The sequence below is a fragment of the Xiphophorus couchianus genome, chromosome 8 (genome assembly GCF_001444195.1).
Source record: "Xiphophorus couchianus chromosome 8, X_couchianus-1.0, whole genome shotgun sequence".
NCBI lineage: Eukaryota > Metazoa > Chordata > Actinopteri > Cyprinodontiformes > Poeciliidae > Xiphophorus > Xiphophorus couchianus.
The window spans coordinates 2475317-2496385 of record NC_040235.1 but is presented as its reverse complement, the minus strand read 5'-3'; positions in this window follow the sequence as shown (position 1 = coordinate 2496385).

Sequence of the window (21069 nt, the reverse complement as noted above, 5' to 3'; positions counted from 1 at the left end):
ACTGTTTATCTGCCATCATTGGCAGCTATGCTAACTAGACTAAGCATTCCCATCAGGCTATGCTAGCTGTAGCATAGCACAGAGCAAGGGGGAGGGAGGATGAGCAGCCATATGAGATTGTGACTGACAGCGCTAAAACCCACCTCCTGCCTCTGATTGGTTGTTTCTAGATAATACTGGAAGAAGGCAGAGGAAATAAATGTTTCACAGCTTTTCTCTCATACCATACTTTCACAATGACAGTTTTAACAAATATGTAGATGTAGGGCAGTGGTAAAATGTTAGATTTGTTCTTTGTGGGTTGTGGAGTTGGTAAAGTGTGTCCATTGAAGAACACTGTGAAGGAAAAATTTAGTAGCAAAGTTTAAATAAATTTGAATGTACACTTTATGCTGTTTTTATTAAAGGTTTGCACTCAGTTGCAGCTCAACAGGATATATGCTCTTCTGACCCTCCTCAAATAAGTGAAGAACAGGATGTTCAGCAGTTAGAAATGTGAGACATGGCTAAGGTGATAAGCCTAGTTTGTAGAAGTTCAGTTACTAGTATTGTCATGTCCACGAAGCGGTGCTGTGAATGTGTGTTGTCTCCTACCCTCTCTCCTGCAGGGCGTGTCGGACAGGAGCGGCCAGCTGGAGCTCATCTATTCATCAGGAGGAGCGTTTTTATAGAAGCCGGATCCTGATAGCGCTGCCAGATGGTTCTACGCTTCCAGTGAGTTCCCGTTCCTGGTCAAAAAGTCCTCGTTCCGAAGTAATCCTCGTTCCTGGTCCGTAAGAGGGTCTGGTTTGGCCTCTCGTCCGGCTCCACGCGGCTCCTGCTCACAGCCGTTCCCCGTCTCCTGCCTGGCTCCGTTTCCTGTCCGTCCGCCTTCGTTGCTGGATTTCCCCCCCCCCTCCTCGCTCAACGCGCTCGCCTACCTGTCCACCCATCGACCCCAGTGGATACTCCGTCCACCTGTCTCCCCCCCCCCCCCCCCCCCCCCCCCGCTGCTGGTCACAAATAAATTCAAACTTACCTTTTGCTGGTGTGGCGTTTGTAGTTGTTTCTGCACTAGAGTCTGTAAACAAACATGTCAGAACCATCTGGCCATGTTGACTCTGCAGCACAACTACGAACTGCATTAACAGAGCAAGGAGTTCTGTTAGGCCGCCATAACAACGCGCTTCAGGCTATGCAGCAGCAGCAGTCTGAGCTAACGCAGAGCCTTTCCGAACTGTCGTAGCAGCTGAAGGAGATAAGTGTTAAGATCAAGCTGTCTGCCGCAGGAACCGGTACTCCTGCTGCCTCGCCTGCTCCCGTCACTACCTCCCCTTCACCCAGCTTCAGTGAGGTTATTTCCCCTCCGCCGGAGCCGTTTTCCGGGGAGCAGGGTAAGTGCAGGGGTTTCCTGCTCCAGTGTGCTCTGGTTTTTGGCCGATCGCCTCAATCCTTCCGCGATGACGCCAGTAAGATTTCATATGTCGTTGGTCTTTTAAGAGGCAAGGCCCTGAAATGGGCTGAGGCGGTAATTAACGAGTCGAGCGTGCATCGTTACTCATATGATGACTTTATTGAGTCCTTCAAGCAGGTTTTTGATATGGCAGCCAGTAGGGAGGACGCTAGCAAGAGACTTTGGGAGCTACGACAGGGTAACCGGCCTGTCTCTGAACTCGTAGTGGAGTTCCACATTCTGGCTGCTGAGACGGGGTGGAACAGTGCGGCTCTTAAAGGGGCTTTCCGCAACGCTCTCTCCGAGAGGATGAAAGATGAACTCTCTTACCGTGACGAATCTAAGACTCTCGAGGAGCTAATCAATCTAGCAGTCCGGATTGATAACCGGATACGGGAGAGGTCCAGACAGCGATCCGGGACCTCCGCAGTCCCGTCTAGGACCGAGGTTCCCAGAATCACATCAACGACCCCGAGTTTCCCTTCGTCCCCATTACCACCGCCTGAACCTATGGAGATTGGTCGGGCCCGGCTCACTCCCGAGGAGCGTCAACGGCGGAGAGACACCGGATGCTGCTTGTACTGCGGGGTTCCCGCCCACTTCATCGCCAACTGCCCTGTTCGCCCAAAAGCCGGGGCCCGTCAGTAAGCGTGGGGGTACTGGCGGGCAAACTCACCACCAAACCTCATGTGAGTATCCCTTCCCTTCTTTGTATCCGTCGAGAGACGCATCCCATACTAGCATTTATTGATTCAGGGGCCGAGCAAAACTTAATCAGTCCAGAGGTTGTTAAGGAGTATGACATCCAGGTCCACACTCTCTCTGCCCCCATTCCAGTGTCGGCATTGGACGGAGGTCCATTAACTACCATAACCTGCCGCACTGACCCACTCTCGTTAGTGGTTTCAGGAAATCACCATGAACAGATTTCTTTTTTTGTGTTTCCGACCAAGTCCGCCCCCCTGGTTCTTGGTTACCCTTGGTTACAGACTCACAACCCGCACATTAACTGGTCCAATGGTCTCATTGAGTCGTGGAGCGAACACTGTCATAGTTGCTGTTTACAATCTGCCGTCCCTAGGGGGCCCCCCAGCCCTACTGCAGAACCTGAACCCCCAGACTTATCATCGGTTCCCACCGAGTATCATGATCTTAAGAGAGTTTTCAATAAGGCACTAGCTCTATCTCTCCCTGCACACCGCCCTTATGATTGTGCAATTGAATTGCTCCCTGGAGCCCCCCTGCCTTCAGGCAGACTTTACAATCTGTCAAGACCTGAACATGAAGCCATGGAGAGATACATTTCTGAGTCTGTTTCCGCGGGCATAATCCGTCCCTCCTCTTCTCCCATGGGGGCGGGGTTTTTCTTTGTCCAAAAGAAAGACAAGTCACTCCGTCCCTGCATTGATTATCGGGGGCTTAATCAAATTACCGTCAAGAACAAATACTCTCTCCCTCTCATCTCTTCATCCTTTGAGTCGGTCCAAAGGACCACCATTTTCTCCAAATTAGATCTGCGCAATGCTTACCACTTAGTGCGAATAAGAGAGGGAGACGAATGGAAGACTGCTTTCAAGACCCACATTGGACATTTTGAATACTTGGTTATGCCTTTTGGACTTTACAACGCTCCAGCAGTTTTCCAGGCCCTAGTAAATGATGTCCTTCGGGATTACTTGAATGTTTTTGTGTTTGTCTATTTGGATGACATTCTAATCTTCTCCAACAGTCTCACCGAACACTGGACCCACGTAAGGAAGGTTCTTCAACGTTTACTGGAGAATAACCTGTTTGTGAAAGCAGAGAAATGTGAGTTTCATAAACCATCCTTGACCTTCCTGGGTTTTGTGTTTGAGGGAGGACAGGTGAGGCCCAGCCCCGAGAAGACCCAGGCTGTCCAGGAGTGGCCAGTTCCAACTTCCAGGAAGCAGCTGCAGCGCTTCCTAGGTTTCTCGAACTTCTACAGGCGGTTCATCAGAGGCTTCAGTTTGGTGGCCGCCCCCCTCACGGCTCTTACCTCTATCAAGAGACCTTTTTCCTGGACCCAAGAAGCTGACCGGGCCTTCTCAGAGCTCAAGAAGAGGTTTGTTAACGCACCCATTCTGATTCACCCAGACCCATCTACTCAGTTCGTATTAGAGGTGGATGCATCCGACACCGGGGTAGGGGCCGTTCTGTCCCAACAGTCTCACCTCGATAATAAGCTTCACCCATGCGCCTTTTTCTCTAAACGTTTCACTCCTCCCGAACGCAATTATAACATTGGCGACAAGGAGCTCCTAGCCATCAAATTGGCTTTGGAGGAATGGCGACACTGGTTTGAAGGCACAGAGCAGCCCATCCTGGTCTGGACAGACCATAAAAACTTAGCCTACCTGCAGTCTGCTAAGTGCCTGAACCCTAGACAGGCCCGCTGGACGCTGTTCTTTTCCCGTTTTAACCTGACAATCACATACCGCCCTGGGTCCAAAAATTCTAAACCAGACGCCCTCTCCAGACAGCATTCCCCTGACAGCTTGGACGACTCCTCCAAGAGTGTCCTCCCGCCCACCTGTACGGTCGGTTCCATCACATGGGAGCTGGAGAGTTCCCTCAAAGCAGCCCTAGCAGGTGAACCGGACCCTGGAGGAGGTCCCCCCAATCGAACCTTTGTCCCCACCTCTGTGCGGTGTCAAGTGATCCGTTGGGGTCACGCATCGAGGTTCTCCTGTCACTCTGGGGTTAGCCGCACTATTGGACTCCTCCGACGCTATTTTTGGTGGCCATCCCTTAACCAGGATGTGCAGGAATATGTCAGGGCCTGCAGCGCCTGTGCTAGGGGTAAATCGTCCTACCGCCCTCCTGCCGGCCTGCTCCAGCCTCTCGAAGTCCCGTCACGTCCCTGGTCTCACATTGCCCTGGACTTCATCACTGGTCTTCCCTCCTCCCATAATAAATCAGTCATTCTCACCATCATTGACAGGTTCTCCAAGGCATGCCACCTAGTGGCATTGGCCAAGCTCCCGTCGGCCCCCGAGACAGCCAGATTCCTTTTACAGCATGTCTTCCGCCTGCACGGCATCCCATCTGAGATTGTCTCCGACCAAGGGCCCCAGTTTGTCTCACATGTGTGGAAGGATTTTTGCTCCACGCTAGGGGCCAAGCCCTGTCTATCTTCTGGCTTCCACCCCCAGACCAACGGACAATGTGAGAGACTTAATCAGGAGCTGGAGAATACTCTGCGTTGTGTTTGTGCATCTAATCCTGGTTCTTGGAGCACCCACCTACCTTGGGTGGAGTATGCGCACAACACACATGTCTCGGCCGCTACAGGCTTTTCCCCGTTTGAAGCCTCTATTGGCTACCAGCCACCTCTCCTACCATCCTCTTTTCCAGAATCAGCCACCCCTTCTGTTAAAACCCACCTCAGAAGGTGTCAGAGAGTGTGGGGGCAAACTAAGGCTGCCCTGCAACGCACCTCCTTTCAGAATAAAAGGATAGCAGACAGACGACGTATGCCGGCTCCCCAGTACACCCCTGGCCAAGAGGTTTGGCTCTATTCGAAGGATTTTCCCCTTAAGTCCACCTCTAAGAAACTCTCTCCTAGGTTCCTTGGCCCTTTTACCATCATTTCGGTCATTAGCCCCTCTACAGTGCGCCTCAAACTCCCTTCTCACCTCCGGGTTCACCCGGTTTTTCATGTTTCTCAGATCAAGCCTGTTCATTCCAGTCCCTTGTGCCCTCCACCGGACCCCCCTCTGCCCTCCCGGCTAGTGGATGGCCATCCTGCCTTTTCTGTCCGGCGCATCCTGGCGGTCCACCCTCGTGGGCGTGGCCGTCAATATCTGGTGGACTGGGAGGGGTATGGACCGGAACATCGGTCCTGGATTCCCCGTTCCTTTATTTTGGACCCTGATCTCATCTCTTCCTTCGAGAGGTCGTCTGCTCCTACCTCTAGTTGTCCGCCAAGAGGCGTCCATTAAGGGGGAGGGTACTGTCATGTCCACGAAGCGGTGCTGTGAATGTGTGTTGTCTCCTACCCTCTCTCCTGCAGGGCGTGTTGGACAGGAGCGGCCAGCTGGAGCTCATCTATTCATCAGGAGGAGCGTTTTTATAGAAGCCGGATCCTGATAGCGCTGCCAGATGGTTCTACGCTTCCAGTGAGTTCCCGTTCTTGGTCAAAGAGTCCTCGTTCCGAATTAAACCTCGTTCCTGGTCCGTAAGAGGGTCTGGTTTGGCCTCTCGTCCGGCTCCACGCGGCTCCTGCTCACAGCCGTTCCCCGTCTCCTGCCTGGCTCCGTTTCCTGTCCGTCCGCCTTCGTTGCTGGATTTCCCCCCCCCTCCTCGCTCAACGCGCTCGCCTACCTGTCCACCCATCGACCCCAGTGGATACTCCGTCCACCTGTCTCCCCCCCCGCCCCCCCGCTGCTGGTCACAAATAAATTCAAACTTACCTTTTGCTGGTGTGGCGTTTGTAGTTGTTTCTGCACTAGAGTCTGTAAACAAACATGTCAAGTATCTGTTTAGAAATCAGCAGAGAGGCTTTTTGGAGAAACGCCTAAAGTTGAGCTGTGAATGTGTATGCAACCCTGCTCGACTGAAACTTACAGATAAGTAACGTATAGATTTTTACCTGACACTTGAGCCAGGGGGTGTGACTAAGTAATGTGTGATGTATCCTATGTAAATGAGGGGACGTTCAGCCCCAAGTCAGAACTCATCCGATTCTCACTGAGATGTGAGCTTTGTATGTTTTCTCCATTTGCAAATGTTAATTAAAGCTGTGTTTGTTCTCTTTTAAAGCTGAAGTTTGGTCTCGAATTTTGTGCAACTTAACACACTGTACTTGGCTTCTGTTACTGTGCCAGCTTTTGTGGTTGAGGACTCAGAATATTGCCTGTCTGTCCCTCTGCTGATTGGAACTAATGTTCTCCGTGCCTCCAGAACTCATCTCCCAGCAACTTATGGCCAACAATTTCTCCAGCATGTCAGAGAGAGCCATCCAGAATGGTACACCTCGCTCTTGGAGGTGGGTGACACAGGACATTATAATGTGGAGGACACACTCGGTCTGGCTGCCTATACAGGCCACAAAATACACATCCCTGGGGAAAAAGAAATGGATCGAATGTGCAAGGTGACAGACGGCCCACAGAGAAGGACTAATACAGCACTGATTGAGGGCCACCACTCCCTGAAGCTTCCTCAAGACATTCTGGTTGCCATGGTTGCCTTGCTAATGTGAAAAGAGGATGCACCCCTGACAGAGTGATGAACCTGTCTCAACATCCAGTCACCATCAAGCCACACACCAATGTGTCCCTAGTGGATGCTGTTGTGGATTTCTCAGACAAAAAGCAGGGCCAAAGCCATGGAAGCAGGTCCAAAGACACATGTCTGAGTCTGACTCAGGTCAAATCGAGTTGTTGTGTTGACCTGAGCAAACCTGCAGCCGAGGACAAGAACCAGCGCTCCACTCTTAAAAAGCTAGCAGAGAGGAATGTTGATGTATTCTCCCAACATCCTCTAGATCAGTGGTTCCCAAAGATTTCCTGGCCCTCACTATGGATTACAATAAAATCCCTCCCAAAAAGTAAAAAAAATCAACTGGGCACACACATCGTTCAACGAGACATAAACCTATACACAAATTTTGTTTTTAAACTCCACTGAAGTTTATTTCACACTTCAGGTTGCAACAAAACACACTACAAACCATCTTTACATCAAACACTTTTGTGTAACTTTTTTTTTTCATTCATCCATACTGCTTCCCACTCTCCCCCTGCAATAGCATTGTGACCCCCTAGGGGGCGCGCCCCACACTTTGGAACCACTGGAATAAACGATCTGAACCACGACCTCAACTGCCGTGTGTGTCCGATTCCTGCCTCAAGTTTCCTTCCGACAACAACCCTTAAAGAAAACATAACACAGAGTCTAAGGAACAGCGAGGTGTGATCTCACACAGACAGGATTACATTAAAAAAACTAAAAAAATTGTATAAAAGTTACATACTGCAGCTTTATTTTCACTTAGGAGAGGACGGGTCAGGAGGGACGTGGGAACAGACAACTTTAATTTAAATGCAAGTTAAGGTAAAACTGTTTGGACTGGTTCTAGTCCAGGCAGGAGGCTGTTTTATGAAATTCCTATTGATGTCCTGGAATGATGCTAAGTAGCTTTTCATTGAACACAATGTTACTCACCTTTTTCACTGGGACAGGGGTTAAAGGTTATGCTGGATAGAGCTGCTGCTGACTGACTCATCTGTTGTTAAGTGTGGTAAAAGGTACAGGGACAAGTTAGATATAAGAATATGTTGGTCACTTTTATTTCCTTAATTCATTAAATGCTAATGAAATGCAGGCAAACAGTAGACTGCAGCTAAGCTAATTATGCTAAATGGTTGATAATCTCACACAGTCTACTCAACTCTCTTGGAGAAAAACTGGGTGACAACTTGACACTCTTGTCTTTTTCTTTCTCTTTTTTTGAAAACCTGACTTTATCATTTTTCTTAGCACCATAGTAACAGCCACAGTCTTTCCTGTCTTCTACTGACTGCTGCTGAACACTGTCGCTGTCAAGCGGGCTAAGCAGGAACAAACCATTTCATGCAGATCCAGAGGGGTGTTCAGTGCAAATATGGATGTGGGCTTTTTGGTCTGGGAGGGGTAACATCTAAACTATTTTTAAAAGCACAATATGATTAATTTCGTGGGGTTTTTTTATTTCTATGAACACAAAAAAAGCTATTTTGAACAAAATAGTTGAATGCCCTGTCGGTCAGAAACCCTTGGAATTGTCCTAACTTTTCCCCCCTATATGGCGCTGCTGACTTGGACAGTTCAGAATCTATAAGAAATTAGAAAAAAAAAACTATTTATAAACAAATTAACTCATGTTTTAGACTGCCTATTGCTAGCAGATCTATTTTGACTCAAAGTGCAGCCGTTCTGAATGACGGCCTAATTGCAGCCATTCTCCCGGTACTGTGTAGCGGCTCTTTTACCTGTATGCAGTACTTTTACCCCTGGGTAGAAGGAAATTATCAAGTCTAAAAGGGACAAAATGAACACCGACATTGAATCAAAAGATGCTTTGACATAGTTTTAGCACAAGCGCTGCAAAAACATAGGTTTTTTTAATTTATTATTCAGATATCTTTATTAGCTTCATGATTTCTCTATGTTTATCTAATTTTTGTGGCAAAGCAATGTCCTCAAAGGAATTTCTAAACCCTGAGGAACACCTTTGATGCAGTGATTAATAGGATTAATCACTGATAATAGCAGTAGTGTGAGGTTGGAAAGCTGCACGAAGATATATATAAGTCAGGCCACCCAGTGTCCGGAGTTTTAGTCGTATGTTTGAATATGAAGCCAGTGCAGATGTTTTAACCAGGGATTGTTCTTTTTACACAGACAATGGAAAAAGTTCTGAAGTAGTGAGGAAACTAGAGAGTGTACTAATGAGACTGCTCATTAGTCTTAAGAGACTGCTCAATATGAGCAGTCTCTTAAGATCATGTAATGCTCAGTACAGCCTCATGGGTAGTAATGAGACTGTACTGCTCATTAGTACAGTCTCCAGTTTCCTTGCTGGATTTGACAAGGTCTTTGTTTTAACAAAGACATAATAGCAGGAAATATCTGGGTTTCTAGAATGTAGTCTACTTTTTTGAGTAGTAAAAAATTTTAGCATACAACCAAACACAGAGGGAGCGGCCATGATTGTCCAAAAGAATGGAAATATTCTAACTGCTTTGCTGTTAACAAGTGACACTTTTTTAAATCAAACCAACAGATTAAAAGAAGTGTGGTCACAAACAGGCCTAAAAGTCTTTCTGACTTGTGTCTATGGAAATAAGAGAGACTAAATCTTTTACTCTTTTAATTTTTAAACAACTAAAGATTGACTGCATCAACAAATAGCAAAATGCAGAACTGTGTCCATAAGAAAAAGACCATTAAAAGGTTTTCCTTACAAAGGTTAGGAGATTTCTAAAGTAGATAACAAAGTAGAGATATTAATAAAAGTAGAGTTTCTGTCTGGTGCATCTGCTCAAAAATGTTTTATTTCACATACTTACAAGAGCTTCCTGGATTCTGATAAAGGGAGGAAGGAGTTGGTACTGGATCAGGACCCTCCATGACATTCTGTAAAAGCATCACCTAAAACACGGACGATCGTTGCAGAGTCTGTGGAAGGTCCCCAGAGGAACACATGTACCTCTCAATTGACATGTTAGTCAAGGTAGAAAAATCATTGTGGTTCCTAAGTGGAATAGCAGCTTCTGGGGCCCTGGGTGGAGCATAGAGGAGTGTGGAGGTTGAGCTTTCTTCGCACCCTTAAAATGCATAGATGAAGCTATTAGGTCTACTTTCTCATCGCAAACATCTTATATTTACATTTATACCCCACATTAGCAGTGGTGTATAAAAGAAACATTTTTGCAAATGTTCTACTTTTAAGACTCGAGGAGACAGATCTTTTAAAGCTGTGGCGCCTCGCCTCTGGAATGAGCTACCTTGTACCATTCGATCTCTGGATTGTAAAGACACTTTTAGGAAACAACTTAAGACACACTTTTTTAAACTTGCTTTTTAGCTTAATACTGTGTTTTATTGTTTTGTATGTTGCTTTTAATTTATTTTATTTTTTACACTTTGTGCAGCACTTTGTGACCCTGGTCTGTGAAAAGCGCTATAGAAATAAAGTTTACTTACTGCTGCTAGTGGAGCAATGCATTGTGGAATACATTGCTAGCTCTTACAGACTTAAGTCCACAGAAGGTAACAGGTGCCCACATTAGAGATCTCCAATCATGGTTTACATAAACAACGACCACACACAAAAAACACTCCCTTCTTTATTGCAGAGACAAATACTAGTTAAAATGGGACCTATGTTAACTGGACTGGGTTGGTTGTTGACAATTTGATGCTAGCATGATACTACCCATCATGGTAGCATCATTCAGGGGGATGAAGCGGTGGAAAAGGGGTGGAGCCAGTCTATATAGTGGGTTTTTACTTATATTTGTTTTCAATTAGTTTTTGTGTGCTCTCTCCTTTTTGTGTCCTTGTGAACTGGTCAGCCAGGATTTAAGCTTCCCCTTTCTCTCACTTAGATAGGTCTGTTTGTGCTGTTAGTGCTGTTGGTTTTTTTTTGTTGTTTTTTTTGTCAGTTCAATAATGTTGACCTCTTTTATGGGTCAACGTTACATTGTATTATTTGTTTCTTTGGGTTAATTAAAAACATTTTTGGACTTAAACCTGGGCCTGACTGTCCTTTTGCTGCTCGGTCCATCACAGATGTTCTTCATGGTTGCATTGTGAGCCGGTCCAAGGAAGTTGTGGTGTTTTGGAGGAACATGTTGCTGCCAGCAGAGTTGAAAAAAAAGCATGCAGAAAAGACAAAGGAATTCCTGTGTGGCTTTTACAAGCATTTTGATGGCCTTTACCCAAATGGTTTTCCACAACACCTTAATCTAATCATATCTAGGCTGTGAAGAGTGTAGATCCATTTTTTTTCTGGAAGATAGTTTTATTGAAAGAGTTTCTCTGCAACTACTTGGTCCTTGATCTGTAAATAGAAAACTACTGATTGTATGGCCATAAGCTTACAATCAGTCAAAGATTTTAGGCACCTACCAACAAGTGTTACCTGAGGAAGTCTAACCTCAGACATATTATTGGATGCATAAGGACACAGTCACCTGGGGTATGATAAAATCTTAATAGGCAGGTGTCACCAGAAGAAATGTCTCTAAATGTTATTCAGCTTCTCTGATGCGATGCAGAGCATGATAAAAAGCAAATGTGGGATGGTATGACATGAAGTGAGGCCTGCAAAATTGAAAAAGAATATGCACAAAGCAAATTGATGTACAATGTGTGGTCCATTAGCCATGGGCACTCTGGGGGCCTGATGCTGGCAGAGCTGATTTCCAGATGTGTCTTCAGGCTCTGACTTATGGCAGTGTGTCTGCACAGTTGGGGCTGCTTTGGCTATCTGTTTGTATGACTGAAGAAGTTTAAATGTTGACTCAGTCTCAGTTTCCAAAGCACTTCTCTTTTCACTATAGCAGGCATCACTGACCCTCTGTTCATTCCTCTTATGCACAAGCTTAGAGAACTTCACATCATCTATTTGCTCTCCAAACCGCGCTCATAAATGAAAACATATAGTTTCATAATCACTATGTTTCATAACTTATTGGCACATACTGTATGTGTCAGCATGTCTACCTCAATTTATTTGTTGTGAAAAGGCAAGAAAAGGCAAACATATCAATCGACTTCCCTTTGTCCATAATCTGACACAAAGAATTACTAGAAAAAAGGCCAGAGTTGACCATAAATCACTTCTTTATGTACAATGTCTTCATTCAGCAGCCTTCAAATGTTTTTCAACAGGTGCCTCTGGGGTTCAGGGTTACTGTTGGTGCAATGTACGAATAAGGATTATTTACTTTATAAGGACCCACTATGAATAGCTGCAAACATTATGCAAATTGTCCAATATTGGAATATCACAAAGTAGATTTCAGATCTTATTGGTAACTCTACATTTCAATGACAGTTTAGATTTGTCAAACAGACTTATGAAGGATAAGTAGTGGAGAATTAATTCTTGGCTTGATTTGATTAGCAAAAATAATGGCAAGACATCATCCCAGAGGAGCACAACTTCTTTGATGAGCAAATGGTATCCCTTTAGGGACACACAACTCAATATGGCACAATGTGAGGGGCTACCCCCATCTCTGGAGATCTGCGCCTGTTACTCATTGTACACTCAAAAAAATTAACTTTGGGGGTTATTACATTAACAAAAGAATATCATGTACTTTTAACACAATAATTTCATGTTTCAAACAAAAATGTGATAAAATCATGTTGGATAAACAAGAAATTCAACAACTTAACGTTTATGAAATGTAATCATGTTGAAATAACATGATTCATTATAGACAGACTGATCTTGTGCTGAAGACCAGTGGTCCCCAACCTTTTTGCCACCACTGACCGGGTCACATGGCATAATTTTTTATTTTCTGCCCCGATTTTCCCGTTATGACAATCTTAGAACGTTCCAAGTTCTATTGACGCTGCGATAATCCTAACTGATAATCCTGCTGTGTAGTGTGTTACGTAAAACGTCAGGACCACACTGATCTAAAATCAGGCCTGTCGCAGCGTGTGGGTTTTTCCCTGACTGGCAGAGAGAACACAGCCTGTTGAATGTGACAGTTAGCCAATCAGAAAGTGCGGTGACCTAAGCACAGAAGGGAATCCCAAACAAACAACAGCTAACATGGCACAACTGAGATTCCGGTGGACATGGAGATTATATGTGGAAACAACGTCACTATTTATTAAACATTTCATAAAAGGAATATCCATAGAAATGATAACGAGAGGAGTAGGAGCGAAATTGCAACCGCAATTGGTAAACCCGTTAGCTTTTCAGTTATTTATTATTAACATAACATAATTAGATGATAATGATAAGGTTATTTATTCAGTCCGGGCTTGATGCTGACACTAGCCACATGCATTGCAGGTAGATTGTGACTAGTAAAACATTGATTAATGACTGGTTTTAAAATTAGTTAACTGGACTTGTGTTCGTTATTTTGTGCTCATTGTTCTCAATGTAATTGTAAACATTAAAACAGCAAATACTGTAATAACAAGCCATGGGGAGACAGTGGGAACATTCTCATAAGTTGGAGCTGTGACTTCCTGATCTTGCGGCTTGATGGTATCTAGGAATATTGCAGCATAGGTCATCTGGAGATGTTGTTTTTTACTAGGCCTATGGTGCATTCCACCACTCCATTGGCTTGTGGAGTGTATGGTGATGAGTAGATTCGCATTACTCCAAACCTCTGTCACCATTGGTCAACCTGTGAGTTACGGAAATGAGTCCCATTATCCGTATGCAGTTCTCTCGGGATCCCCTGGGCACTGCATACTTGCTCCAGCATGCCGACAATGCTGTTGCCATTTGTTTTCCTGGCTCCCTTCACGGTTTGAAATACTGACATGGAGTCCACCAGCACCAAGAGGTACTTCTCACCTCTTTTTCCTGTTATTACCATGGGGCCCACCACATTCATGCAGACTGAGCCCCAGGGAACCGTGCTGTTGATGGTCAACCCTTCCATCCGCTGCCCTCGGCAGCCTGCGTTGTATTGACCACACACCTCGCAATCCCTCAGCACGGGTTGGACTTGTTTCACTGGGATCCAAAGTTGTTGCTTTTCCAGTTCCTTACGGGTAGGTCGTACGCCTGTTTGTCCTAGGACCTCATGCACACACCGTACGACCTCATCCACGTACTCTTCTGGGACCTCCCGTCCTCTAGGAGTGCTGTCCCACTCCTTGAAAGACGATTTTCCTTTGTTGGACGTAACAGTCCACTTTATCAATTCCACGCCAATGAGCTCCCTCATGCGTGTGTGCTCTCTGATGCTTGACCTCAAGCTCTAGATGCAGTTTTATCTCAGCAATCTTCTTCCACAAGTCTCTGTGTGCCACTGGCTTGCCCTTAGCTGTCTCAAACCCATTTTCTTCCCAAATGGACAAATCTTCTCTAAGGACTTGGGCACAATAATAGCTGTCTGTGACTAACCTGGCACTTTTGATTCTTCTTTTCACCAGTTACAGTAGTCCTTCCAGGATTGGAGTTACTTCTCCTGCTTGGGCACTGCCAGGGGCTTTTCCTTTTTGTTGACATCTCTCTTTACCGTCCTGCTTCAGGATGAACCCCCAGAATGCAATTTGGCCTGATCTCTTTCTTGATCCGTCTGTGTAGAGCAGTGTTGTATAGTAACGAAGTAAAAATACTTCACTACTTTACTTAAGTATATTTTGGAGTACTTCATACTTTCCTCGAGTATGAAAATTTTTGATGACTTTCACTTTTACTTCACTATATTTCCGAACTTAATTGCGTACTTTTACTCCGATACATTTTCAATGTGTGGTTTAGTTACTCGTTACAAAAAAGCGAGAGAGAAACAAAGTGTTTTGACCCCACCTACTGATTAGCAAGTAGCAAGCAGGCTACAGAACAAAGTTGGTAGCCTGCTTGCCTGGGCTTGTTCATCACCTCCAATAGGATACACCTGTTTCGCTTCTCCCATTAAACACAAAGCAAGTCTCGCAATCAGCAGCAGCCACATGGAGGAGGAGACGGAGACCACAACGACTGCAACTATGTCGGACACGGCTCCAGGGGAACCACCAGCTGGTGACGAGAGCCCATGGCCTTATTTAAACACAATATACTCTTTCGTGGGTGTTAAAGATTCGTCGTACCGCATGCAGTTTATGTTATTCCTGCCCGAAGATGTGGAAATTCTATCTTAGAAAAACTCCCCGTCCAACTTGAAGAAACACATCGAGGTAACGTCTTATGAAATGGTTATAATCCTCCTGTTTCAGTAACTATAGCTTGGTCACTAGACACTATTGTGAAATCTTGACCATAACATTACCTGTATAAATGAACTTTGTTTGGCATCGTTTCAGTTCCACGCGCGGTGTATTTAGCTTAGGCCTAATGTTGACTGTAGCAGGCTACCTAGACTCCTCTGTTCAAGGGGGGACAGAAACCATAGCGATAGCAATTTAGACTAAATTTAACGAATATAGGAAAGGCATGCAAGTTCAAAACCAGGTTTACAGATGCTAATAAGCTGCATTTCCCTCCCAATTCTTTTTTTCTTTTCCATAATGACCAGTTGTGTGCACCACCTACTGACTGTAGGATTGACTGATTCACTGATTTGTGAAGTAGAGTAATCGTAACAGATCTTTTTCTTCATGTTGGCCGCATTTTCTGTACTATTTATTTTTCTCATTTTCAGCACTGACCTTACTTGAAGGGAAAACTTAAGGTTTACAAAAACTTTGTATTTTCTGTCCTGGAGGGTATACTAAGAAGCTGGTTCAGTTGTAAAGCAGGTTAAGTTAACCTTGTGGTATAGGTAAAGCACCTAATTTTCTTAACTAAATGATGCCTGCAGGTATATCTATTAACAGGTTTAATTTTGCCTGTACTTGGTTGTGTACATTATTTTAAGTGTATTTGACAAGTTTACCAAAATATAAAAAATGTCATTCAAACTGCATTTGCTTTGTTTTACTTTTTACTTGTACTTTTCATTACATTACTTGAGTACATCCATTTTTACAGTAATTTCCATACTTGAGTACAAGAAGTTTCAGATACTTTAAGACTTTAACTCAAGTAACATTTCAGTCAGTGACTTGGACTTTTACCAAAGTCATATTTTGGAGACGTACTTGTACTTTTACTTGACTCTGAGATTTCAGTACTTTATACAACACTGGTTTTCACAGTAGGTCAACCTGTATTGGTTAAAAATTACAGGGGAGCGGAGAAGTGGTTGAATGGAGTTGTACAAGGAATGTTGGGTCCTGTAACTGACAGTGTGGAAGTGAACGGGAAGTGTGTTAAAAAACATGTAAATCAGATTCTGGGTGTAAATGGAAATTCAGCTCATTTTACACAAACAGACTCTTGTGCTGGAAACTTTTGGATGATGATGATCTTGATACAACCAAAGTCGTGGATCAACAGATGGAAGAAAAAACTGTTGGGAATCAACCAATAGACTTGCCATCATCTACAGTACAGTCGAAAGGAACATTTGTCCAGTGAGGAACTGGCGACCTCCTGATAGACTGAACTTGAAATTGCAACTCTAAATGAGGATAAGAAAAAAAAGTGTTTCTTGATTTCAGTTATATTCATAAAAAAAACTGAAAAAATGTTTAGTTGATTGAGAAGTACCAGTATTGATTTTACAGGGGAGGAGCTGTGGTGTACCAGACACAGGAATAATTGAACCTCTGGATTAAGATTGTTGAGACACTATTGGTCTGATTATGTTCCTATGTGTTGGAGGCTGTTTGGTTGTATAATCTGAAGGTAAATGAAATATAACAATTCGCCATTGGTGGCGCTCTTGCTCTGCACAAGAGAGGTGAGCTGTCCTGTGAAGAAGAAGAGATGTTCCCTGTTCGAAAATAAACCATGCCATGTGCTACTTCCAGTTATCTGCTTGAACATTATTTTATTTGACCTAATGTATCATACACAACACAGGGGACCACTCCTAAAGCAGGAAGTGGACTGCAGCACAGGGCATTCTGGGTAACTACAACCAAAGCAAACATGCAAATGCGGTCTAGTGGGAGAAATGGCTTGTGGTCTTTTACAAATGACAAAAGAGAAATCCTCCAACCACTAAAATCTAATTCCACTCAATTTTTGTTTACATTTCATGAAGAAGGAAGTTGCGGTCAGTTTGTTCTTCAAAGGTTTTCAAGTCATTTTGTTCAGTGGTTCTTGGCGCAGAGTCACCACAGGCGAGGAGGTCAGCAGGATGTTCATAGGTTTTGGATTCATTTGCCACAGTGCAGTGAGAGCAGCAGAAAATATAGTAAATGTTGCAAATTTAATTCCCAATTGAAACAAGGTTATTGGACTATCAGGTGTGAAAAAGATATAATTATCCAGTTTTTCTGATCTAGTATTAAATCTGATGGGTAAATTGTTCAAATTAAAACATCCTACCTTACCTGTTTTTTTCCTATAAGATGGCTGTTCTGCATTCCAGGCTCAGGGGCCCCATAGAGGGGGAGAAGGTTAGGACAATTCCAAGGGCCCCTGACTGACAGGGTGCACCCCACAAAAAAGGGATTTTATTCTTTTAAAAATAGAAATAGAATTTTAAAAAATTGGGGTCCTGTCCATAATAAAATGAACAATATAATTTTTTAACTTGTTTTCGCAGTAAACAATAAATGTTACCCCTCCCAGACCAAAAAGCAAATATCCATATTTGAACAGAACACCCTCTTGATCTGCATGAAATGTTTCGTTCCTGCTTGGCGCTCCTGATGTTGATGGTGTTCAGCAGCAGTCAGTACAACACAAGAAGGACTGCAAGTCACTGTGCTGCCAAGAAAAATAATGTTATTGATAAAATGATTGTGTTTTTTATCTCTTTTATCTGCTTACACATACACTGCTGCTGTTTACATAACCATAACACATAAGACCGACAGTCACACAGAAACAGAATGGACTGATTACACTGCCCTTTAGGGAGGGTACCGAATGAGGAGAAGATAAAAGCAGAACTACAATCTACTGTACAGTACAAGCTACAGTCTTTACTTCAATTGGTGTCACGCCTGAGGTGAGCTAAGTGTGGCCCAGCGCTGGACGGTGAATGGGCTGTATCTGTTCAATTTGTATGACATGTAACATTTGATAATTTTTGCAATAGATAGATAGATAGATAGATTGAGAGGTGGTTTTTAGCACTGTTAATCACAATCTTGTATGGTGCCGCTTATCCCTCCTTCCCTTTACCCCTCGCTCTGTTCTGTTGGGAATGCTCAGTCTAGTTAGCATAGCTACTATTGACAGCAGATAAATGGTTTTCCTGTAAAGGTAAGTTAGCAGTGAGTGAATGACATTGATTAACAACGCTATGACCCTCCTCCTGGTTCTGATTAGTTGTTTTTGGTCAGAACGGGGCATTACTTTAGCTAGCAATAGTAGTTCAGGGAGGATTTTTTTCACAGATTAACTTTAACAAATTGGGAAAAATATATTCTTTGTGAAACTTATATTCAGTAGCTTTAACAAAATGCAACAACATAGGATTTTTTGAGAAGTCTGGATTACTTTATTTATATTTTGCACATTGCCTATGACTGTTGCTGGTGGAGAGAGACATTTCAGTAATCTAAAACTAATTTTTTTTTTTTAAAAAAGAACCTATTCGCACACTGTATTTAGACTGTTGCATGTAAAATTCACTAACATTAAATATTGTGCAAGTATCAGTATTTTATCAAAGAAAACCGGGTAGTTGCAAGCCTTTAAAATTGTGTGATGCTTCTGATGGGTCACATAGACTCAAGAAATTGTAACAGCAGCTGCAATTCCTGGCCATTTCTGGCAGCGCCCTGCCCAGGCTCCTCCTGACGTCAGCACTTTTGGAGAAGAGCATGACTGCATTCCAGAGAGGAGTACTCCAGCCCTGGTCTCACCACTGCTCTCATTTATCAGCAGAGACAGCAAGCAAAGTTCTTTGCAGACAGGCTGATTGATTGGGAGAAAACCTACAAGTTCTTAGTGTGTTTGCTTTTTTTTTTTTTTTTTAGATTTTGGATAGAAACAAAAAGTATTTTCTGAGCAAGTTTATTTTTCAAAATTCAACAGAGAATGACATGAACTGGAGGCCACATGACGAACAAAAATATTTATGAGGTACATCTGCTGAACAAGAATCCCAGATACAAACATGCACTAGTGGAGGACTGGTGTGGAATGTGAGTTATCCACCTCATGGATCTTGTTCAAAATGACTCATTATGCAAAATCTTTACACCAACCTTATTTATGACACAGCTGTTTTGGTGAGAAAAGGTTTTTTCCACTTCAATTCCTTCATCCATGTTCATATTGAATATGTATGCTGTCTGGGACTACAAATGTTTTGTTTGTACCTGATTTTGCCTGCAGGACTTTACGGTTAAGAAAAGCAAAGCATTGCATCTGTTGTGTCTTTCTTCAGCATATAATGGCACAAACTTTGACCAATAAATGTGCCTGTAAATACTCCTAACGTAAAGGTAATTTTATCTATATAGCAACAAGGCAATACAAGGCAATGCTTTACAGGAATTAAAAGGAAATAAAATAACAAACAAGCCAAAGGAAAGAAAAATAATCTAATGTTGATCTAAACTAGATACTCCTATTCAGGGTTGGTAGATAAGTATAAGTAAGTTTCCTCTGGTCTAATTGCTTTTCTGGGTTGGAAGAATAAGAGTCTAAAACGTAGTTGCTCAGGTAGTTTTTCTGGATTCTAATTTTGTTCTAATCCCTGTTCTGGGTTGCTAAATAAGTGTAAGTTAGTATTCTCTGGACTTTCTAAGTGTGCTCTAAATTTGTAAAAGTAATGAGTACTCCACAGTTTCTAAGTAATAACAAAAACTAAATGTTCCTGTTCTGGAAGAATTCTTTTCTGGATTCTAAGTTTGTTCTAATTCCTTTTCTCTGTTGCTAAATAAGTGTAAGTAAGTATCCTCAGGATAAGTATAAGTATTCTCTGGACTTTCTAAGAACGCTCTAAATTTGTAAATGTATTTTGTAAATTTGTAAATTTATTATTACAGTTTCTCAGTAATAATAAAAGCTACATATTCCTGTTCTGGGAGAATTTTTTCTAGATTCTGAGTTTGTTCTAATTAATGTTCTTTGCTGCAATAATAGGAGTCTCTTTGCATAATAATCTAAAAATGTATCTAAGATGATATCGGTCTAGATCAGTGGTTCCCAAAGATTTTCTGGCCCCCCCTATGGATTGCAATAAAATCCCCCCAAAAAAGACAAAAAAATCAACTGGTCACATGTCGTTCAACCAGACATAAACCTATACACATATTTTATTTTCAAACTCCACTGAAGATTACTTCACACTTCAGGTTGCAACAAAACAAACTACACACCATCTTTACAGTCAAACAGTACTGTTTTTTTTTTTTTTTTTCATCCATACCGCTTCCCACTCTCCCCTGGCAACGGCACTGCGCCCCCCCAAGGGGGCGCGCCCACACTTTGGGAACCACTGGAATAAATAGTGAGTACGCTATAGTTTCTAAAATATAAGCTAAAGCTAAAGACTAATAAATTAGAGATTCTGGATTCCAGGTTTGTTCTAATTTCTTTTCTGGGTTAAAAGTGAGTAAAAGTGAAATAAAAAAAGGAAATGACACATTAGGGCAAATGGCAACATTCAGACAAAACAAAGGGCAAAACAAAGAAAAAGCCCAAACTTTCTCTGTTATCTCTGCAACTGGAAAATACATGTTAAGCTACCTGATTATTGGTCAGAACGTGATATTAATCACTTTGGAAGTAAATATTTTTGATTTAATTACTTGTTCGGCTTGAATTTGTACTAGCTGTACAAATAAATGAATTGCATTTTTCTTTTTCAGGCAGATTACAAATTAACCAAATGTTCTTATGGTATAGTGATAATAATTGTGATAAATCAAATTTAATATTTATTTAATATTCTCAGATATGAGAATATAGAGTTTAACTACCAGGTGTAGTAAGTCATTTAAATGCAAAAGTTTCTTCTTATAAGGAGACAAAAAACTTGCCATAACTTGAAACATTTTCATTTTAACAATATTACTTTGTCACTCAATGCTGAAATCCATTTCTCTGACGGATTATGACTTGTTATGACTTTTATAGTTATTCATATTAATATATCATGTTATTATACAACTTTTTTGAGAAAACATCCATCCATCCATCTTCTTCCGCTTATCCAGGGTCGGGTCGCGGGGGCAGCAGCTTCAGAAGGGAGGCCCAGACTTCCCTCTCCCCGGCCACTTCTTCCAGCTCTTCCGGGGGAATCCCGAGGCATTCCCAGGCCTGCCGAGAGACATAGTCCCTCCAGCGTGTCCTGGGTCTTCCCCAGGGCCTCCTCCCGGTGGGACGTGCCCGGAACACCTCACCAGGGAGGCGTCCAGGAGGCATCCTGACCGAGCCACCTCAACTGGCTCCTCTC